The sequence below is a fragment of the Heliangelus exortis genome, chromosome W (genome assembly GCF_036169615.1).
Source record: "Heliangelus exortis chromosome W, bHelExo1.hap1, whole genome shotgun sequence".
NCBI classification, from domain to species: domain Eukaryota; kingdom Metazoa; phylum Chordata; class Aves; order Apodiformes; family Trochilidae; genus Heliangelus; species Heliangelus exortis.
The window spans coordinates 2,900,367-2,924,017 of record NC_092453.1 but is presented as its reverse complement, the minus strand read 5'-3'; the positions used below and the strand labels follow the sequence as shown (position 1 = coordinate 2,924,017).

The window sequence follows — 23,651 nt, the reverse complement described above, 5'->3', positions numbered from 1 at the left end:
GGACCTGCCCTTCCTAAACCCGTGCTGGCTGGGTCTAATCCTTTGTCCATCCTGTAGGTGTAGTGAAATGAGGCAATGAAGCAATCAGGTGTGGCTAATTACAAGGTGGAGGTGTGAGCTTATGCCAAGCCCACCTGTGCCCAATTAAGGGCTACCCCAACTGCGCATTAGCAGGATTGGGCAACCAATAAAAGGTGAACTTCAGAATGCATGCTCAGCTTACGCTCCAACTCACAACCTCGGCATTGCTTGGCTTTGTACTGCTTCTATAAGCACCGCGCTTACCTGATTGCACCACTGGAGCTCACTCTCAGCACCTCGCTAACCTGATTGCGCCACTAGAGCTCACCCAAAGGTGAGGCTCGAACTCACAGCCTCAGCATTGCTCAGGTTTGTACTGCTGTATAAGTACCATATGCCAACCGGCTGCGCCACCAGAGCATGCCCCTGGAGCTCACCCCCAGCACCGCGCTGACCTGATACATCTCTTTTATTGGTTGCCCAATCCTGCTCATGCGCAGTTGGGGTAGGCCTTAATTGGGCACAGGTGGGCTTGGCACAAGCTCATGCCTCCCACCTCATAATTAGCCACACCTGATTGCCTCATTGCCTCATTTCACTACATGTAGGTGCTGTGTGATTGCCCCCAGGATGATCTGCTCCATAACCTTGCCAGGCATTGAGGTCAGGCTGATGGGCCTGTAGTTTCCCAGGTCCTCCTTCCGGCCCTTTTTGTGGACTGGCATGACATTCGCCAACTTCCAATCATCTGGGATGTCCCCAGTGAGCCAGGATTGTTGGTAGATGATAGAGAGAGGCTTGGCGAGCTCTTCTGCCAGCTCCCTCATCACCCTTGGGTGGATCCCATCTGGTCCCATAGATTTGTGGGGATCCAAGCAGCTCAGTAGGTCACTGACTGTTTCCTTCTGGCTTACAGTGGGGCTGTTCAGATTCTCGTCTCTGCAAGCTCCAGAAGCCAAATGTCCTCAGGACAACCTGTCTTGCTATTGAAAACTGAGGCAAAGAAGGTTTTAAATACCTCGGCCTTTTCTTCATCTTTGATGACTATATTCCCACCCACATCCAGTAGAGAATGGAGGTTTTCCCTGCCCCTCCTTTTGCTATTGATGTATCTGTAGAAGGACTTTTTGTTATCCTTCGCAGAGGTGGCGAGATACAGTTCAAGTTGTGCCTTTGTCTCTCTAATTTTCTTTCTACATGACCTAACTATATTCCTAAATTCTTCATAAGTAGTTAACCCTTTTTTCCATAATCGGTAGGCTCTCTTCTTTACCCTAATTTCTTTCAAAATCTCCCGGTTCAGCCAGACCAGTCATCTTCCCTGCTGGTTCGCCTTTCAGCACACCAGGACAGCCTGCTCCTGTGCTTTCAAAACTTGCTTCTTGAAGTACGTCCATCCCTCCTGGACCCCTTTGTTTTCAAGGGCTGTTTTCCAGGGTACATTCTGAATCAGTCTTCTAAAAAGGCCAAAATCTTCCCTCCGGAAGTCCAACATAGAGGTTTTATTGATGGCCCTCCTTGCATCCCTGAGCATTGAAAACTATTATTTCATGATCACCGTGTCTCAGACGTCCATCCCTGGTGGGCTCATTTACCAGCTGGAGCAGGAGATTATCCTATATACACTCTATGAATTTCCTAGACCGCCTCCTCTCTGCTGTGTGGAGTTCCCAGCAGACATCCGGCAGGTTAAAGTCACCCACGAGAACAAGGGCTGACGATTTTGAAACATCCACCAGCTGCTTGTAGAATAATTCATCACCCTCATCATCCTGATTGGGTGGTCTGTAACAGACTCCCACCAGGATATCAGCCTTGTTTGCCTTCCCCCTGATTCTGATCCACAGGCACTCAACCTTATTGTTACCGACTTCAACTTCTACAGAGTCAAGAGACTCTCTAACATATAGGGCTACCCCTCCACCTCTCCTACCCTGCCTGTCCCTTCTGAAGAGCCTGTAGCCACCTATGGCAGCACTCCAGTCATGGAAGTCATCCCACCACGTTTCCGTGATAGCGACTACACCATAGCTTTCCTGCTGCACGATGGCTTCCAGCTCCTCTTGTTTGTTGCCCATGCTGCGTGCATTGGTGTACATGCACTTCAGCTGGGCTGCTGATTTGGCTCTTAACTTGGGCTGTCCACCCTTGGGCTCCATTCTGGAGAGCCCGGTTTCAACCCCATCCCCCTTCAAATCTAGTTTAAAGCCCTCCTTATCAGCCCCGCCAACTTATAGGCTAGAGTCTTTTTGCCCTTGCTAGATAGATGAAGCCCATCTGGTTTGAAGAGACTAGGTTTGATAAAATTTGGCCCATGCTCAAAAAACCCAAAGTTCCGCCGGTGGCACCAATCCCTTAGCCACCTATTAATATGATAGGTTTTCCTGCTCCTCTCCTCATTCATCTCTGCTACTGCAGGAATTGAGATGAACACCACCTGTGCTCCTGACCCATCAACTAAACGACCCAGTGCCTTGAAGTCCTTTTTGATTGCCTTAGTACTTCTTCCATTAATGTCATCACTGCCAGCCTGGACTACCAACAGTGGATAATAATCAGAGGGCTGAATTAGCTGAGGGAGTCTCCTACTAATATCCCTCACCCGGGCCCCAGGAAGGCAGCAGACCTCCCTGTGGAATGGGTCCAGTTGACATATAGGGCCCTCAGTTCCCCTCAGAAGGGAGTCACCAACTACAACTATCCTCCTTTTTTTCTTTGTAGCTGATGTTGTAACCTGTCTGGTAGACAGGGGGTGAACAGGAGACCTTCCACACAGATCTTCCTTTTGTCTGTCCTCCACCTGATTCTCTGAGTCCAGGGCCTCATATCTGTTCTCTAAGGGCACCTGGGGAGATGGTGGGGGTTGGGAGGGGATTCTTTTGCCTCTCCGATGAGGGACCTGTTTCCATTCCCCCCCATCCCTCTGGTTTGCTCCAACTGCCTGATGGCAGGAGGGGCAGGGCTTCACTGTCTCCTCCTGGACTTCTTTTGGGTTAGAAAGGGTGTGACTCCACCAGTCAATTTCCCTTTCACTGTCCCTAACACTTCTTAGTCTCTCTACCTCCTCCTTGAGCTCTGCCACCAGGCATAGCAAGTCATTCACTTGCTCGCATCACACGCAAACCCCACTCACACCATCCTCTGGTGCTAACATGAGGCTCAGACAGTCTACACAGCCAGAGGCCTGAACAGCTACATCCCTCTTGCTGTCCCTCTTAAGGGGTTCTGTCTGTGTGGACACACCCTGTGTCTTAACAGCAACAGTTTTTGCTTTTTTGGAGACCATTGCTCCTTCAAGAGAGCTGGGAGGTGGGTTTGCCCCTCCTGCTTGCCCTGCCTGTGTGAACTGCCTCGCTAACTGCTGTGCCCCGTTCCTGTTTGCCTGCTGCTCTTCGCCGCGCTCCGGGTCGCTGGCGCTCCTCGCAGCTCTTTATATCCCTCTCCGCAGTGCTGGATGCCGCCCCCTTCTCAGCTGAGTGGTCATGGGGGTCTCTGCGGTGACCCTGGGGGTATATAAGGGGTGTGGAGACCTGGGGTGCCCATATCTGGGAGAGCACCTCTCTCAGGAGTCAGCAGCTGCCCTGGGTGACCATGGAATGTCTGTGGCAGAAAATGCCCAAGATGTCCATGGGGAAGGAGGTGGAAGCCTGCTCCCAGCCCTCCACAAGACACCAAGGTCAGTGAAGGAAGGAAGGGCCAGAACAGAAGTTCCCCTGCAGGCTGTGAGGAGAGGGCAGCTGTCCCCTGTAGGCGGCAGGTGCCCGCCCCGCCTGTGACAGCTGGGACTGGCCCAAATGCGCATGCCCGATTGAGGCAGGGTGTGGTTCGAGACCTGCTGGAACCACACCCTGCCTCAATCGGGCATGCGCATTTGGGCCAGTCCCAGCTGTCACAGGCGGGGCGGGCACCTGCCGCCTACAGTCCCCTGCAGCCCATGGAGGAGCACGGAGGGGCAGATATGGATCTGCAGCTCATGGAGGAGCACCCTGTACCAGGGTGATGTGAGTTATTAACTGAAATACGTAAAAATTTAGGAAAAAATCACATTTGAGCAACATGAGAATGGCTGGGGCAAGGGGCAGGAACGTGAGATGGCTTTTGCCTCTCTGTGTCTAGATTTCATTCTTTTCCTTTCCAGCAGTGCTGTTCCATGTCAGCTGTGCAGTTGAGCTTCCAGCCCCTCAGTCTCTCTCCCTTCTCCTTTCTCCTTTCCCCAAAGGGGAAGGTGTCTCTGCTCCAGCACTGCTCTCCCCTTGGGGACTGCTCTCAGCTGCCCCTCTCCTCTGCCCTGCAGCTCTCAGAGTGGTTCCTTTCCCCTGCTTGAAGATGTTGATGGCAGAGGCACTGTGGCTGCTGTGAGAGCTGTGTTTGAATTGTGGATTGTGTGTGCTTGAAATGCTCGAGTAGCACAGCTGGCAAAAGCTCTGGTGTTTGAGAAGCTGATTCTGAGGCTTTTCTCTTTTCTGTGTCTTTACAGAACAGCCCATAGCCTTCTGTCATGATCCTCCAGTCCTGTGACCCTTCCCACCATGTTTCAGTTATTGTTCCTATGATATCATAACTACCTGACTGGGCATGGAGCTCCAGTTCCTCCTCTTGATTTCCCTGGATGCTTGTGTTTGTACCCATACACTTCAGGAGGCTGATCTTTTGGTTCCTATTTAAGGAGACAGCCAAGGAACATTTTACACTACTCTGGCTGGCCTGGTTTCATCCCAGATCAGTTGTAGTGGTGATGGTGGGGTGATCATTGCCATCTTGGATTCCTCCCTGCAGGTCCTTCAGTTTAAAGCCCACCTCCCCAAGCTGACAAGTGGGTAGTGACGTGCCTCTTCCAGGCTCCTCTCTAGTAAGCCCAGTTTTATCTATCCAACCCCCCTGCCATGGGCAGGGACACCTCCCACTAGATCAGGTTGTTCAGAGCCCCATCCTGCCTGACCTTAAAAACTTCCAGGGATGGGATTTCCACCACCTCTCTGGGCAACCTGTGCCAGTGTCTCACTACCCTCATGGTGAAGAACTTCTTCCTAATATCTAATCTAAATCTACTCTCCTCTAATCTGAATCCATTCCCCCCTGTCCTATCACTACCTGACATCCTAAAGTCCCTCACCAGCTTTCTTGTTGCCCTCTTCAGGTACTGGAAAGCTAAGGTCTGCTCGGAGCCTTCTCCTCTCCAGATTGAAAAACCCCAAGTCCCTCCATCTGTCTTCATAGGAGAGGTGCTCCAGCCCTCTGATCATCCTTGTGGCCACACTTTGGGTGCAGCCATCAAGGCAGTTCTTTATCTACCCAGTGGTCTGCCCATCCATCCATGAAACCCATCTTTTACCAGGTTGGAGACTGTAGAAAATCCACGGAGGCTTAAGGACGACACATAGTCACCAATATGGTTAAAGTGAAGTCGTCTATTAACAATTTGCACTCGCTTTATATAGAGCCCTTGTTTATATAACGATATCTTGCAGGTGGCTATATCTCAGCCACAAATCCTCTTCTCACAGAACTTCTGCTGGCTACATCATTATCCTGTTATTCTTCTTTTCTGCTGCCAGTTCCCTTATCTTTCTCCCATAGCTCATCTTTCAGTAACCTTGCAACTGGGCCTCAAGGCCCTTAGCTTATTCTAGCTAAAGCTAAATAGTCAGGATTGCTCACATGTCTGTTTTCTTCCAGACAGTTTCCCAACAGGAGACCAGGAACTTGTGTGGGAAAGTGTCAAATGCTTTGCTCAGGTCCAGGTATATGCCCTTGCTGTTTCTTCCCCTGTCTATTGATGTTGTGATATTCCCATAGAAGGGCCACAAGGTTTGTCAGGCATGTTTTGCCCTGGGGAAACTGTATACCCAATCACCTCTTCATTACTCTTCTGCTCCAGCAATGCCTCCAGGAGGATCTGCTCCATGACCTTACCAAGCACAGAGGTGAGACTGACCAGCCTGGCATTCCTTGGATCTTCCTTATTCCCCTTTTTGAACATGCGGGTTGCCTTTCCCCTTTTCCAGTCAGTGGGGATTTTACTGGACTGCCATGACTTTTGGAATATAACAGACAGGGCTTTAGCAACCACATCCCCAGTTCCCTCAGTACCCGTTTGTTCTGGTTTGGGCCAGGATAGAAATAATTTTCTGTCTTGTAATTTTGCTTTCAGCTAAGTCTCTTGTAAGTAGATGTTCTTCCTGAAATTAACAGCAAGTTTCTCTGTCAGCTTCTAGGACTGATAGTGCTTGATATTTATAGTTACAGCTAGAGAGTGGTATGCAGAACCAAGGACAATGCTCAGTTCTGGAAAACATCTGAGCTCCAGAAAGAGAAAAAGAACAAGAAGGTCACACCTGCAACCCTCCTTTAGGGAGGAACGGACAAGATAAATGACCAAAATTGACCAGAGTATTCCAATCCATACATGTCATCCTCAGTATAAATTTGAGGGATCACAAGGGTCAAACCCCTTTCTTCTTCCACTTCTTCACCTCTCCCTGTTTGCTTCAGCATCCTGGGAGGATTCCATCCATTCTTCTGCCTGTGATCCTGATCCATACCAGCCTGAATCTCTGTGTTCCCGACCACTGCCGACTCCAGGAGTCCAGCCTGGACTTTCCCAGGGCTGCCCTGCAGCCTCGGTGGTGACATCAGAGTCATTGGGGGAGAAGGGGGAGGAATGTGGTATCAATTTTCTGTATATTTGTATATATTAGGTAATTTTTCCTTTTTATCATTACTGTTTCAATTAAAGTTGTGTAGTTTACTTTCCAACCTGTAAGTCTCTCTCCCTTATCCTATCTCCTTTCTTTATCAGGGAGAGGAGAGGATTAATAGAGAGCATCTATAATTCAGTTAATTGCTGACCCAGCATTAAACTGTGACAGATTTTTGGTGCTCAACATGACTTAAGCTAATTATCCCAAGCCCAGTTCAGATTTTGACTAATTTTATTGGAATAGTTTGAATTCCAACTCCAGTGCGAAGAAAGCCAGATGGCTCCTCTGAGAGAGAATCAGACCCTTGCTTTTGGAAAGTTCACAGGGTTGGAAGTTAAACCAATCCTACCAATACCTTTGGTATTCAGGTATTCTTTGAGGTATTCTGTGAATGGTGCAATGTTCTGCAGGTGAAGGACAAAGAGGGGATTGCTGAAGCAGAGTGGGCAGGGGACAGAAAGGCATGGGGTGCACCTGGCCTATAGCAAGCCCTTTGACATGCTCTACCATTGTCCTGTTGTAGCCAGACTGGTGATGTCTGGATTGAAGAGGTGCATGATGTGGTGGGTGGGAAGTTCACGAGATGATGAGGGTCACAGTGCCAGCAGTGATCCAAAGTCCTCCTGGCAAGTAGTGACTGTGCCTCAGTGTCCAGAACTTTTGCCAACACTGTTTGCTGTCTTTATAATCCCCCTGTGGGGTGGGACAAAAGGCACTTTAAGCCCCTTGGTGGATGAAGCCATGCTGGGGAAGCCCTTGAGCAACCTCATGTGGTTCATCCTGCCTTGAGCAGGGCTCTCAGACAAGGAGATGCTCAGGGGTCTCTTCCACTCTGAGATAAACTGTGATTCAGAATGATCTGGAGGGTCATGGGAAAGATCTGTAGGATCATGCAGCAGGAGGAGCACAGGAAGCTCATCCTTGAGTAATGTAAACACTTTGAAAATACAAAATATGTCTCTCGAATCAGTATTTTTTCTGCTCTTTTTAAAATATACCAAACAACCTCAATTAACAGATTTTTTCCCCAAACTTAACTAGCTTCTGTTTTATATCATGCTTGACAAGCTCCTAAAGATAAGACTGCTTATCCAGTCGCCTCCTGGTACATGGTCCAGACAAAGATAATAAATTGAGCAGGGTAACAAGGACTGAAAGATAATAATAAATAAAAGAGAAGTTCTTGAAATGGCAAAATCTGTGTTATCTTTAGCAAGTCTGTGTGCCAGTGATTTATAAAAAGACAGAACTCCTTCTGCTGTATAAAACTCCAAGAGAAAAAGGAGAAGCGCGTGGCTCTTCTTCCCCCCCCCTTCTCTCTCGCTACTTTGGCTTCAGCTACGGGACAGCAACAGCGGAGAAAAGGAAAAGCAGAGAACAACAAACAAGCAGGAACAGTGGCTCCTACACCCCCCCCCCGACTCCAGCCAGAGACCAGGACCGCGGACGAGACGATGATAAAATCATGATTACTCCCTCCTTTTCTCTTCTTAACAACTCTTCTCTCCAAAGTAACTAATTATATAAATCCTAAATAAATCCTTTTAACTTGTTTAAATCATAAAGCCTTGTTATTTTTGTAAATTCACGCGTCATCTATGAGTAGTGGCTGAATTTTCCTCGCAAACAAAATATAAATAATAACTCGGATCATAACACTTGAGTAATCAAGGAGAGGGTGCTGATGACTGAGGCTGATTGGAATTTTAAAGTGAGTTCCATGGGGACAGGGGCAGGGTTGACTTCAGTTGAGTGGGATCATGGAATCATGGAACGGGCTGGGTTGGAACTAGATGATCTTTAACCCTTCAAAACCAACCCATTCCATGATTCCATTGTTCTGTGACAGAGTCCCAGCCAGTTCCAGGCCTGGGCATCTCCACAGCCACCACCAGGGAAGGGTCTGGTACCTGGACACCATTATCATGGGGGTTTCCATGGTGACCCTGGGGGTATATAAGGGGTGTGGAGACCTGGGGTGCCCATATCTGGGAGAGCACCTCTCTCAGGAGTCAGCAGCTGCCCTGGGTGACCATGGAATGTCTGTGGCAGAAAATGCCCAAGATGTCCATGGAGAAGGAGGTGGAAGCCTGCTCCCAGCCCTCCACAAGACACCAAGGTCAGTGAATGAAGGAAGGGCCAGAAGAGAAGTTCCTCTGCAGGCTGTGGGGAGAGGGCAGCTGCCCCCTGCAGCCCATGGAGGAGCACAGAGGGGCAGATGTGGATATGCAGCCCATGGACTGTCCTGGTTTTGGCCAGGATAGAGATAATTTTCTCTCTTGCAATTTTGCTTTCAGGTAAGTCTCTTGTAAGCAGCTGTTTTTTCCCAGTCAGTGTCTGCTTCTGGGACTGATAATGCTCAATGTTTATAGTTAATGCTACAGAACGTTCTGCAGAACCAAAGACACAGCTCAGTTCTGAAGAACATCTTGTGCTCCAGAAAGAGAAAAGGAGTAAAGAGGTCACTCTTGCAACCCTCTTTTAGGGAGAAGCAGGCAAGATAAATGACCACAATTGACCAAAGAGAGTGTTCCATCCCATGACAATGTGGCATTTCTACATCTCCCACCTGTGGGGTCACAACTGTTGTTACTTTAAAGAAAAAAGAAAGCCAGGGAATTTTTTACACCCTTCCAAAGCAAATCTGTATTCCCTTGAGACAGAGATTCCTTTCCCTCACTTATCATTCCCCAACACTTGCAAGATTCTGCACTGTCACAGTTTAACACTGGCCCGGCAATTAAACCGAGTAACAGACGCTCTCTATTAATCTCTCTCTCCTCCCTTATAAGAAAGGAGAGAGAATAAGGGAGAGAGACTTATGGGTTGGAAACTAAACTACACAACTTTAATAAAACAGTAATGATAAATAGGAAAAATTAATAAATATATACAAATATACAAGAAAATGGATACCACATTCCTCCCCCCTTTCCCCCAATAGCTCTCACGTCACCACCGAGGCTGCAGGGCAGCCCTGGGAAAGTCCAGGCTGGACTCCTGGAGTCGGCAGCAGTCGGGAACTGGAGGCAGGAACACACAGATAAGGGCTGGCACGGATCAGGAGCACAGGCAGGCAAACGGACGGGATCCTTCCAGGATGCCGGGTGAAGGAAGGGAAGCAGGAAAGGCAGGAAGGGCAGGCAGCTGGAAGCTGGAAGCAGGAAATCTGGCTTGGCCCTCGTGATCCCTCAAATTTATACTGAGGATGACGTATATGGGATGGAATACTCTGTTTGGTCAATTCTGGCATCTATCTTGTCCGTTCCTCCCCAAAGGAGGGATGCAGGTGGGACCTCTTTATGTTTTCTTCAGAGCTGAGCAGTGTCCTTGGCTCTGCATACCAGTCTCTAGCAGTAACTATAAACATCAAGTGTTATCAGTCCTAGAAACACACACTGTCTGAGAAACTTGCTCTTAATTTCAGCAAGTGCAACTACTTACAAGAGACTTAGCTAAAAGCAAAAGTACAAGACAGAAAATCACCTCTATCCTGGCCCAAACCAGGACACTGATCAGGGGATAAAATTGGATTAGTGCCCCTGGGTTGTTCAGGGTATTCCCCGGAGCAAAAAACTAGGGTTTTTTCAGGGGTATACTCATCCTTGGTCTCCAGTTCTTTCAGTTTCTTCAGCAGTTCCCTGAGTTGCTTGTCTCCGAGTCCCAGTTCTTTCCTTGGTTGTTGCTCTATAGCAGGCACTGATGGTGTTGACAGGTGAAGCAGAGGATTAATTGATGGCAACTGTGGTCAAGAAGATAAATCAGGCATTGGAGGTGGAGAGGAAGGCAGTGGTGGCAGAGTGTTTGGGAGCTGTGGCAGGCGGGCAGGAGGGGGGGGTCTGCATTCCAAGGTTCCTCGCCTGTGTTCTCCGGCTTCTCTCCCTCTGGGTCCTCCGACGATTCTGGTGGTGTTTTCGGTCGCTTTTCGTTTTGCTTCTCAGTCCCATTTTTGCTTTTCATCTGACCCCCCAGGGTCAAATGACACAGTTGGCTGAGCTTGAATCAGTATAGTCCCTTCAGGTGCTGGTGGGGGTATTTTAGGTGTCTCAAATAACTGTTTAGAGGTCAAGTTCATATTTTGAGCATTCATCGGTATTGGTAGATCAGGTGTTAAGGCAGCAAACGCTGAGGCTGCTACTCTTTCACTTTTCGTTTCTTTTAAGGTTTCTCTAATCAATTTCCAGAGTGTGGCTAAGCGTCGTACCTCCTTATCTCCATCGTTAATTTTATCCCATAGAGCAGTACCTATGGCTTCCCAAGTAGGTAACTCAAAAACGGTACCCATCGAGGGGATCAAGTCTCTATCCTGTGCCCATTTCAGTAATTCACGTAAGGTCCTGCCTTCGTGTGATAAACCTCTCTTAGAGAGAATACATTGGAGGAGCTTAACTACTGCCTCTTCTTCTTTAGAGAGTGTAGACCCCATCTCCTCCCCAGCCGCTCACCTTTTTCTTGGCAAGATTCTTCAGTTCCGAGGTACCTCTTTCGTTCCATAGCCGGGCACCAGCTACATAGACCGCCGGGGCAGCAGTCTCCTTTCGACTGGCTTCTCCGCTCCTGCCGCACCATTGCTTCGGTCGGCTTTCTCGCTACCCTCTCATCCCAGCTGTCTTCATCGCTCCTGGAAGCAACAGCGAGAGGGTCCCTGTTCGGGCGCCAAATGTAGGAAAAAATCTGCGGAGGCTTAAAGGACAACACGCAGTCACCAATATGGTTAAAGTGAAGTCGTTTATTAACAGTGGACACTCGCTTTATATAGAGCCTTTGTTTATATAACGATATCTTGCAGGTGGCTATATCTTGGACACAAATTCTGTTCTCACAGAACTTCTGCTGGCTACCTCATTATCCTGTTATTCTTCTTTTCTACTGCCAGCTCCCTTATCTTTTTCCCATAGCTCATCTTTCAGTAACCTTGCAACTGGGTCTTAAGGCCCTTAGTTTACTCTAGCTAAAGCTAAAGAGTCAGGATTGCTCACGTCTGTTTTCTTCCAGACAGTTTCCCAACAATCCTGTCAGGATCTTTCTCTTTTTCATTCCCCCCTTTCCTTAGAACTTAGGAATTCTTTCGTCAAGTTCCACGGGAAGGTTCTGATGCCTTTGAATCATTACCCACGTGTTACTTGCCAAAGCATGCGTTGTGTAGTTCTATTAACTTCACAAACTAATTGTTCTATATCAGGGTGTATAAGCATTGCCTTAACAAGATTAATATTCATGCCTCAATCAATTGCATAGTGGTTATAGGAACAGAATAATCAAAATCACAGCCTACGATTCTAGAAAAATTACACACACATAAATTTGTACCATTTGCTATCTCAGGGCAATAATCAATAAAAATATTAAGGCATAATGTTCTAATACACGCACAGCCATTTCCTACATAATAAACTTGTGATTGGTTGTCATTATGGGGAAACATTTCAAAAGTACACAAACTATCTTCAGTATCTAAGCACAAATCTTCATTTTCTATAACTGTATTTTCACAAATGTATCCTAGTTGTTCTTTAGGAATACAGGCCTCTGTACTAATTGATTACCACTTACTCCTGGAGTGATCAAAACTTGCCCAAACATTACGGCCCATGGGCCGAATTACAACTTTCTGATGCACAGTTCCTAAGGTCAGGACAGGAGAGATGATTTTCTCCTTGGCAGCGCTAATAGTGAGCACGTAGGCCTCGATTTGCTCATCTTGCAAGTAAGTAAAATTTACAAGTTGCCACCATGCCTGATGATCCTTCTCAAATTGGGTTGTAGAGCTATCTCTCGCTATCATTTCTTTTATTTCTTGGGGTAGTATTCTGGATGTTCCTTCCCTCAGAATTCCTGCAGCTACTGTTTGTACCCACTGCTGTGTTTGAGTGCACTGAATAGCAAGTGCAATCTCTCTATTTGCATTACCAGTGTACTCTGCAAGCTTTAAAAGGTCTTCAGTGGTGTGGTTATCCACTAGGGTCAGTAATTTAGTTGCTAGTGACTGTGTTTCTGCTAGGTTAAGTATGGATGAGCTCAAAGGCACTTTGAGTTCCCCCAAATGGGAAGTGATGGCACTTAATTTGTTTACCAATACTTCTTGGTCTATCATGTTCAGTACCCCTAGTCCAGTGCCAAACCATCCAGTTACATCTCGTTGCGTGTGCCTAGGGCGCGATCTGGCTGATAACCACGCCTTCCAGCCCTTAAGGCTTTGTTGTATATAGGGCTGGCAATCCTGTTGTAATTGAGTAATATTTGTTTGGATATTTACTTGAATTTTCTTCAATGAATATGTAGGATCTAATAATTTTAACTCATTTGATTGCCTAACCACTTAAGGCCCTACATGGGTCAAATTATATGTTCTTTTGCATTAGTATGGCAATTTGTAAAAACAGAACATGACAAGGCCCACTGGGGATTAGATCCTCTTTATCAGCATTTAAAAGTTAGAATAGCAGGGCCAAAGCTATTCACAGCAGTGAAACAGGTCACATCCCAATGTGAACGCTGTTTGAAAAATAATCCAAACACGGGAACAAAGGTACACCAGGGGGTAATTGATAGAGGAAAATTCCCAGGGGAAGTGTGGCAGATTGATTTCTCTGAACTCCCCAGGAAAGGGGGGTATAAGTACCTCTTGGTTTTGACTGATACATTTTCTGGGTGGCCTGAAGCATTCCCATGCAGAACAAACAAAGAAAGAGAAGTAACTAAAGTCTTGTTTAATGAAATCATTCCGAGGTTTGGGGTGCCTAGGAGCATCTCCTCGGACAGAGGCTTGCACTTTTGTGCTAAAACTGTGCGAGCAATAAGTAAGGCACTGCAAATCAAATGGCAATTGCACACGCCCTATAGACCTCAAGCTAGTGGGCAAGTAGAAAAGATGAATCATCTTATTAAAAAACAAATTGCAAAAATATGCCAAGAAACTAACTTGCAGTGGTACCAAGCCTTACCTATTGCTCTAATCAGACTAAGGGTAAAGCCCCACTCAAAAGAAAAACTGAGCCCGTTTGAAATTTTATACGGGAGACCTTAGGCAATGCAGCCTGTAAATAGTGAGGCTGTAGATCAAATAGGTAATCAATATGTGTATGATTATGTTATAGCTGTGGGGAATACTTTGATAAGAATGCCACGGTGGTGGTGGATCACCAACCTAAGCAACCTGATTGTAAACTGCATCATTTTAATCCTGGTGATTGGGTATATGTTCAGAATCTTTTAGGGAAACCTCTGCAAGAGAAATGGGAAGGACCCTTTCAAGTGTTGCTCACCACCTTCACTACAGTTCGAATTAAGGAGCGACCCACCTGGATCCACTACTCCCGAGTCAAGAAGGCCCCTGAACATTGCCAAGAGCATTCCTGAAGGAGCTCGACATTATGAACTGGCGACCTTTAGTGTTGATGCTTGGACTCTGGATAAGTATGACCTGTTACGGTCTGAGGTAACATTAAAATTTATTTTTGTTTGGATACGCGAAACGAAGTCCAACCATATAAAATGGTCGAGTGCAAGCAGATTTTATTTGACAATTGACACAGGCAAAAATGTAGAAAAGAGGTAGAGAGGAAAAGAAGATCTAAGAAAGAGAGAGAAAAAGTGGTAAGAAATGGTAAGAAAGAAAGAGTGAAGAGAGGAGGAATAAAGGGTGAGAAGGTGGGAAAAATGAGAGAGAGTCACCACCAGGGGTCCAGCTGTCCAGTGAGGTTCTTCAGGATGGCGTGCTGATCCTGGACAGGGTCCGGTGCAGTAATGGTGGTGGGTCAAAAGACAACAACCCAGTCAGAGCATGGACAGCAATATATACCCCTGAGTCCTTTTGTTCCCAAGGGGCAGCTGTCAGTCAGCCAGGGTCATTAGCAGGCAGGCTGCCTGGAGGGGAGCAGAAGGGTGTAGTCCCCCACCCAGTCATCAATTCTTATCTTCCTCCAGAAGCCATTCCTCCTCTCTTCCAGCCACTTAACCAGGTACATCGTGCCTCCAGGGGCATCCCAGCATTGAAGGTTGGCCCTCAGGAAAGGGACTTCTTCCTGATGCCATCCTTGCTCTGCTCCAGCCCCATTAGCATGCCTGGAGGGATGTCCCAGCATTGAAGGCTGGTGCTCAGAAGAGGAATAGCCTCCACCCAATAGCTCTTATCACATCCGGAGGAGTCACCCCTTCTCAGCTCTGACCAGACAGCTCCTCCACCCTAGCCAGGACTATTCATTTTAAAATTGCTCTTTTGAGACAGTTGCAAATCAGTGAGGTCAGACTCACACATGACCTTATCACAAAACATTGCCCAGGGATGGCCATGGTCGGGTGCACGGATAGTTAAGGCACTACCATGGGTTGGTACACCACGCCTGGTATTACACCCCGAGTCTGGCTTAAACATTCATGTGCTATGTAACAACCAGCCGCACGAGCAAAAAGACTGGAGTCAAAACAAAGGCCAATCAGACTCCTTAACAGGAGAAGAAGGAGACAAAATCCAGATAGGGTGTAAGAGTACTAACGTGAAAAGACAGGAAGGTGAACAAACCAGATTAACTGTGAAAGCCGTTTGGGCAAATTTTGATCACTCCAGAAGTAAGTAGCAATCAATCAGTACAGAAGCCTGTATTCCTAAAGAACAACTAGGATATATTCGTGAAAATACAGTTATAGAAAATGAAGATTTGTGCTTAGATACTGAAGATAGTTTATGTACTTTTGAAATGTTTCCCCATAATGACAACTGATCACAGGTTTATTATGTAGGAAATGGCTGTGCGTGTATTAGAACATTATGCCTTAATATTCTTATTGATTATTGTCCTGAGATAGCAAATGGTACAAATTTATGTGTGTGTAATTTTTCTAGAATCGTAGGCTGTGATTTTGATTATTCCGTTCCTATAACCACTATGCAATTGGTGAAAGCTGAATATACTCGTTATCATAATGTACCAAATTTGCAGATAGGCATGAATATTAATCTTTTTAAGGCAATGCTTATACACCCTGGTATAGAACAATTAGTTTGTGAAGTTAATAGAACTACACAACGCATGCTTTGGCAAGTAACACATGATTCAAAAGGTATAAAACAGGTGCTAACAAAGATAGAACAAGTAGGGAAGCGTCATTGGTGGGATATCTTTACGGGATATTCCCCTGCGACTACGCAAGTATTCCATTACCTAATATACCCTCTATTAGTCATGGTAGTGATAATACTCATGTTGTCCTTCTTAAATGTGTGGCTATACTACAAACTGAATGATATAGTCAAACGGATGCGAGTAATGTGGGCAATGATTCAAAGGCATCAGAACCTTCCCGTGGAACTTGATGAAAGAAATCATAAGCTCTAAGGAAAGGGGGGAATGAAAAAGAGAAAGATCCTGACAGGATTAACTCCTGTAAAGAGAGGAGAGCAGGCCAAGCTGTTTGTGTGAATTTACTTTATGTAGAATTAAAACTTGTAATATATGTTAATGAATTTGTATTCATAACCAGCAAAATTCAGGGTTAAACTGAGAAAAAAGTGAACAAAGCAGCTGAGACATATCATTTTCCACTAGAACAATGTAACCAAACACAAGGCCAGAACGGGATTAACTTCTGTCTCGAAGATAATTAAAAGTGTAGGTCTTGTTCTTAAAACAAGACACTGCCAAGGCCATTTAGGCGCCAGCTGGGCACCAAAGAATGTGAACATCTGCACAAGAAGGACATAAAAGATGTCACCACCAACAGATAAGAAGAAAGTTATGGCTAGGGTCTGATATCGCCTTGTAACAAAATAATGAAGTCAGCAAGAATTGAGAATGTAACGATGTTGTAACCTCCCCTTTTACTGTATAAATGCCCTAACCCTTTCCCTTAACCCTTGGAACTCTTTGTCCAGCGAGATCTGGGAGTTCCCCGGATCCACAAATAAATACCTTTTACTGTTTAAAGGCTTAAAACTCTGTCTCTAAACAGTTTTATTAGGCCTTTTTGGGCTTCAATTTGGCGACCGCAGCAGGACTGGTCTCCGTTGTGCCGTGATCCAGGAGGACCCGGGGACGCTTTTGGGGCCCCTCGAAGAATTCTGTCAGATAAGCCTCCCTTACTCCCTTGGCTCCTACGCGCCGATGGACACCAGACCTTCCTCATACTGAAAAGGTATTTATATATATATTTCTTTGGGTTTTGAGGTCTCCAGGGAACCTTGACCCATTAGCATTTGCACCTGAATACCATACAAAGGGTCATTCTGTTGCCATGGCTGAGATGCTTCATGACTGCATAATCTCTGCCATTCCCTAGAAAACAATAATAATTGAGAGGGGGAAAGCAAAATCTCAGAGCTATATCTTGCGGTATCAACAAATCAGCTGTAAAAATGTATTTCAACATTTGTTGCGTTATGGGAGACCTAATGCCATTTTGATTTATTGCTGCTCTAGCTTTTTCTAGTATTTTCCAATCAAAAGGGTCCCATTTCCTTGTCCCATCTGCTTGCACCGACACAGGGAACGCCGACAAATTAAGTACAAACCGCCCCTCTATTATTGCATCGCGTATGACTCCTCTCCATCTTTGTCCAGATCCTGATTCTCCTGGAGGCTCAGGAACCGGATTCCACAAATTAGGTAGAATAATTGCTTCCGCACACGGAGGAGTCTGTGGAGAATTAAGCGGTACCAGGGCCAAAGATTCTGAACCCGAACGCTCCTCTGCTGGTTTAACTGTAAGATCCCCCAGTTTTTGAATAAGGCTGTTTAACAATGTTTCAACAGATCCTTCTCATTCTGGGCTGATAAGAGGAGTACCCGACAATGGTGGATATTCTGCGGCTCTGTAGGGCTTCTGATCGATTAGGATGCTGAGCTTCACTTAAGATACCAGACTCATTATTTAGATGAAGTTCTTTTAACTCATTCTTGCTCGGAGGGGGAGGCAAGTCGGGTTCTTTAGATGTGCTTTCTCCTGCACCCGCATGTTCCAGCTGTCCGTGCGTTGTTGTGGCGCCAAAAAACCCCGGTAAGGGCGGCAGCGGGCTACTGGCAAAAGGATTCATTGGAGGCACCGACGGCATTTCGCTAACAGGAACTGCAGCGGCCGAGCAACCAGTCCTAGTATTTTTACTTTTACTGGTCTTTTGTGGAGTCAATGCAGCGAAGGCAGAAGCGGCTGCCGCTCTTTCACTTTCCATCTCTTTTAAGGTTTCTCTAATCAATTTCCAGAGTGTCGCTAAGCGTCCTGCCTCCTTATCTCCATCGCTAATTTTATCCCATAGGGCAGTACCTATGGCTTCCCAAGTAGGTAACTCAAAAACGGTACCCATCGAGGGGATCAAGTCTCTATCCTGTGCCCATTTCAGTAATTCATGTAAGGTCCTGCCTTCGTGTGATAAACCTCTCTTAGAGAGAATACATTGGAGGAGCTTAACTACTGCCTCTTCTTCTTTAGAGAGTGTAGACCCCATCTCCTCCCCAGCCGCTCACCTTTTTCTTGGCAAGATTCTTCAGTTCCGAGGTACCTCTTTCGTTCCATAGCCGGGCACCAGCTACATAGACCGCTGGGGCAGCAGTCTCCTTTCGACTGGCTTCTCCGCTCCTGCCGCACCGTTGCTTCGGTCGGCTTTCTCGCTACCCTCTCATCCCAGCTGTCTTCATCGCTCCTGGAAGCAACAGCGAGAGGGTCCCTGTTCGGGCGCCAAATGTAGAAAATCCGCGGAGGCTTAAGGACAACATGTAGTCACCAATATGGTTAAAGTGAAGTCGTTTATTAACAATTCACTCTTGCTTTATATAGAACCCTTGTTTATATAACGATATCTTGCAGGTGGCTATATCTTGGCCACAAATCCTCTTCTCACAGAACTTCTGCTGGCTACCTCATTATCCTGTTATTTCTTCTTTTCTGCTGCCAGTTCCCTTATCTTTTTCCCATAGCTCATCTTTCAGTAACCTTGTAGCTGGGCCTCAAGGCCCTTAGCTCACTCTAGCTAAAGCTATATAGTCAGGATTGCTCACGTCTGTTTTCTTCCAAACAGTTTCCCAACAGAAGAGCACCTGCAAAGATTATCTGAGAGTTGCCTGTTCCACTCCAAACACAACAGGCGTGTTTCCGCACAGCTCTGCGTACAGAGTCCTGCCAGACACCTCTCCTTTCATGCACAGTCAATAACCCCTCTTCCAAGAGCAGAACTTCTCTCACTCAGTGTCATCAGGGGTGTTCTCCTGAGATTGTCAGCAGCATCCAACTGGCAGCAGTGCCTTAATAGAAATCTGACGACAGCTGCATGGCTGTTTGCACACGCCCGATGGAGAGGTGTCCTGAGAATTAAACAATTGAGCTTAACGCTGACAGACAATGAAAGAACCAAAGCTGTGGCACCACCCAGCCCCGGGGGACCCTGCCCAGACCCAGCTGCTCGTGCTGCCCACAGGGCAGGAGAGACCTGGGGATGCCTCAGCAGCTGCAAGAGAACCCTGCAGGGAGAGCAGGGCCAAGCGGCAGCCCAACGGCACGCCTCCAGGAGCACTCGCGCCCACCCAGCAGCTCCCAGCACTGGAAAGCTCTCGAGTTCCCCGTCCCAGCTGACAGGGCACATCTTGCTTTGCAAGCAATCAGCTCCAAGGAGATCCCACACAAACCCTGCAGGGGGGATGCTCCCGCACGCCACCCGAGGTGTCCCAGCAGTGGCCCACAGCCCCTCACTGATTCTCCCTGTTGCGGCGGTCGATGCCCCAAATCTCGATCCACCAGTGCCAGCGCCTCAGCCAGGCCAGGTGGTCGCGTGCAGCCTACCCAGACCTTTCTGCTGAGGCTCAGGGGTGCTGGTGCTGGCAGCGGCAGCAGCTCAGGGCTGTCCAGGAGCACTGCCAGAGCGTGACACCTGACGCTTTCTGCTGAAGTTCTGCCCCATCTCAGGAGCTCTGGGGGCTGCGGCACGGGCACAGCCCTGCGGAAGCAGCAGGAGGCAGCTGGCGGAGCCAGAGGGGTGGGGGTTAATGACAGGGGAAGGGCAAAGGCAGGGACAGGGGAGGTAGGAGACAGATGGGAATGAGGTGGATGCAAGGGGAAAGGCAGGGACAAGGCAGGAGAAAGGAGCAAACCAACGGCAAGGACCAGGAGCAGCCGGAGAGGCACAGCCCAGCACAGCTCAGCACAGGAGCCACAATGGCAGAGTCGCCGCTAACGGCGGGGGAGGGAAGGGGCCGAACCAATTCACAGGGGGAGGGGAGGGGGCTGAAAGAAAGGAAAAGGCTCCTTTAATCTTTAAATATTGAATTGGTTTGAGCCTCAGCATTCATTCGTTGCCACTAAAGGTGACAATGGTACCTTAAGTATCTGAGAGAAGCTGAGAAACTCTCCCCCACCTCTATGAGTCATACAAACAACAGGTAAGTTCTTCTCCTGGAGAAGCTTTTTCATAATCAATTAAAAGCAGTAGCTAGAGAGGGTAAAATAACCCTGCTTGTGTAACCCACAGCTACTAATGGCTGTAATTAGCCACCAACCACACCCCATTGCTGGGCATCAGCCAGGAGAGAATTTAAAAGAAGCAACTTGCCTCAGACACTGTCTCACTGCTGTCTGCTGAGCTGCCCATAAAAAACCCCCAAGTTTTTCAGGTATTGCAGATGTAATAAATGGTTGTAATATATGTTTATGAATTTTTATTCCTAACCAGTGAAATTCAGAGTTAAACTGAGAAAGAAGTGAATATGGGGCTAGACAAAGCAATTGAGAAGTAATTTTCCACAAAAACAGTGTAAGCAACACAAGGCCTGAACGAGACTAACTTCTCTCTCAGAGATAATTGAAGCATGGGTCTTGTTATTAAAACAAGGCACTGCCAAGGCTAACTAGGCACCAAAAGAATGGGAACATCTGCACAAAGACAACATAAAAATGTCACAACCAGCAGATAAGGGGAAAGTTATGGCTAGGGTCTGATTTTGCCCTTTAACAAGATAATGAAGTCAGCGAAAGCAAGAAAGGTAAAAGGTTCAAGTTTGAGGAAGACTTCTTACTTCATCCAAAGACCCCCTGACGACCCCCTGATATCTCCCCAAGAGAGGACTCCGCCTAGACTCCGCCTATCATGAATATTGTAATAACATGATGTAATCCTTATGAATATGTATGTAAGCCCACCCCTTTTTAATATTCATAGAATTTTAATCAAAATAAGGTAATCCTAGAGTTTTAGATTCGTGCGTGTGAGTGGAGCAGAGACTCCCCATGCACCCAGTGCTGTTTTGCTCATTGCAATTTCAATCTTATTAATTAAATTAAACCATTAACAGAATATTGAGTCTCGGTCATTTTTAACACAGAGAAGTGAGGACAAAGTTCCTAAGAAGATAGAGAATCATAGAATGGCTTGGGTTGGAAGGGACCTTAAAGATCATCAAGATCCAACCCCCTGCATGGGCAGGGACATCTCCCACTAGACCAGGTGTTGCAAAGCCTCATCCAACCTGGACTTAAACATCTCAGAAAAAACATTTTAGAATTCCTGCATGGTTTAGGGAACATTTTAGAATGACATTTGTCTTTTTTTACTTTTTCATGTTTACCAACCACAATGAAAAAGCGTATTGGAAAAAACACTATGGCATTCTGGTTATGTCAGAGGCACTTCAGTGTAGCTGCAACCTCAGGTGCAAACAAAATACAAAGATTCTGAGTTTTGTTTTATCTTTTAAGCTTTTATAGGTACAATGCACCCTTACAATTTACCTACTACAAATCTAAACCAAAAGGAAGGACTAACTCAACACTGCAAGAAATAGATAAAACTAAGACACCATTCCCTCCAGCTGAGAGAAAGCAGCTTGGCAATTTGAGATGACTAAACTGAAAAAACTCAAAATTGTCATAAATCAACAGCATTGACTTTTCCAATCATTTGTTTTGGCCTTGTTCAATGTAGCCTTGTGTAAGGAGATGTAAACTCTTCCCTTTCAGCTTTTTACAGATAGACTTTTTCTCACAAACAGTTTATGTAAAAGTCATCATGTTACCTGGGGCAAGCACTTGTTGGCAACTGGAGCATCAGGAGAAACCTCTGCTGACAGGTTGGGCAGGTATGTTCCTCAGTCTTCAGTAATGCTGTTTTAGTATCTGTGTAGAATTAGAATCATCAGAATGGTTTTTAAAGGAGGGAAATTTCAAAGTTCTAATCAACTGTAAAAAACACGTATATGGTTAAAGGGTGAATAGGATCTTGAGTGGAGGGCATGAGGACAAAAATGTTCAATAGCGTAAAAAAAAAAATTCTAGTATGTACCAAATAACTACACGGTTTTCGTATTTCACTGTTGTAACATCTGAAGATGGGGTTAGGCTGTGCCTTGATCTTTTATCTAGTCTTCTTCCCCCTGTCCAATAGAGTTGAAGTCACCAACCTCAAGGTTAGGGAATAAAACAGCAATCAGGAAAACATCCTGAGTTATGAAGGATTAAATATTTAACTATTTAAATATTCAAATAGTGGTGGGTTGTTTTTTTTTTTTTTTCTTTCTAGTCAGCAGTAAGTCACAGAGAAAGGGCTGTGGACAAAACAGTTTCATATCTAAGACTGTCAGCACCTGCACAATTACACACTCTGCTCATACTTCTCCTTCTGTGTGCAAAGGGGATTTAACCAGACACATAAAAAGGGAAAGGAGCTTTCTGCTTATTTTCCCCTTTCTATAAGAAGCATCCTTCAGGGGAGACTTCAGGATGAAACAGAACTGGAAATAAAGCAACTTTGTTATCTTGTGTTTCTGCTCTCAGAAGATCAGATGTGACTGTTTTGAATTAACAAACATGCAAGGAACACTTACATTCCTCACAATAACTGTTCCCACAGCAGGGAATAAAAGCTGCATCAGTCAGTAGGGCTTTGCAAATAGCACACAAGAACTCATCAGGTATGGGATCATCAGAGGAGGATGAAGAGGATGGCTCTTTGTATAACTAGAAATGCTTTTCCTTCTTTCCTCTGGCATATGCTTCCCTGGAGGAAGAGTGGGGAAAGAAAAGTTAAAGACAAAAGTTAAAGATGGGCAAAGGAAAAATTTTCCAAGCTTTGGATTTTATCAAAGTGTCCTGGTTTGGGCCAGGATAAAGGTTGTTGGGGAATGTTGGAGAATGTTCCTGAATGGTCCCGAAAAGGTAGGGGGTGTGACCCCTTTGCCGTGCCCAACCCCATGTTTGAGAGGCCAATTAGATCGGCCCATAATCCTGTGCTACCGGACCAGGGATTCGCTGTGCTACAGGTAAACACACCGGGTGTCCTTCTTAATATACTTCTTGTGTAACCGTTCACAATCTTTGGTGCTTAGTATAGGTCCATGTCCTTGTTCCTCAAGCCATTTTCCAACAAAACCTTTATCTTTTTGTACAATCATGATATTGGCAGCTTTGGCAAATAGCTTCTTAAGTACTGCTAACATACAACTAAGGCACACAAAAGTTATCAATATGATGCAAAGTACAAGCAAACCAGTTTTACATAAACTTTGAAGCCATCCAGTGAGGCCAAACCAATTGACTAATTCATCTATGCCGAAGAATCCTGCATCTTGCTTGATATTTTGAGTATGTTCTACTAGCTGTTGCATCTCCTTATGTATTGATTTAGAATGATCACTCAAATTCATACAGCACATACCATCGAAATCTTCACAACCATGGCCATGAGCTAAAAGCAAAAAATCAGTGGCAGCTCTATTTTCTAATACTGCATGTTGTACAGAAGATAAATCATCAGCTAATTCAGATAATACCTTGCTGGTATATAAATAGAGTGCATGTGCGATTATCGATGGTGAGACGAATCTTTTGTGTGCTTCGTTTTACCTGGGCTGCGCCTCCTACCCCTTCTACTCCAGACATCATTGGGGCAGCTGGCCAGTGACGAGGCCACAGCTGCTCATCCACGATAGTGATGTCTGCTCCTGTACCCAGTAGCGC

General features: G+C 46.2%; 3 long non-coding RNA genes across 3 annotated transcripts; 1 reads left to right on the top strand and 2 right to left on the bottom strand.

Moving 5' to 3' along the window:
• The first annotated feature begins 3,529 nt into the window (after positions 1 to 3,529).
• LOC139789239 (uncharacterized) lies at positions 3,530 to 4,707 on the top strand. The gene is made up of 2 exons (XR_011723090.1): positions 3,530 to 3,697; positions 4,499 to 4,707. It is a non-coding gene; the product is annotated as an uncharacterized lncRNA (long non-coding RNA).
• Positions 4,708 to 13,927: 9,220 nt separating this feature from the next.
• Positions 13,928 to 15,236, bottom strand: LOC139789217 (uncharacterized). The gene is made up of 2 exons (XR_011723076.1): positions 14,983 to 15,236; positions 13,928 to 14,145 (listed from the first exon to the last, which is right to left on the bottom strand). It is a non-coding gene; the product is annotated as an uncharacterized lncRNA (long non-coding RNA).
• Positions 15,237 to 21,477: 6,241 nt separating this feature from the next.
• Positions 21,478 to 22,688, bottom strand: LOC139789205 (uncharacterized). Its single transcript, XR_011723070.1, has 2 exons — positions 22,520 to 22,688; positions 21,478 to 21,812 (listed from the first exon to the last, which is right to left on the bottom strand). It is a non-coding gene; the product is annotated as an uncharacterized lncRNA (long non-coding RNA).
• Between the last annotated feature and the right edge of the window lie 963 nt (positions 22,689 to 23,651).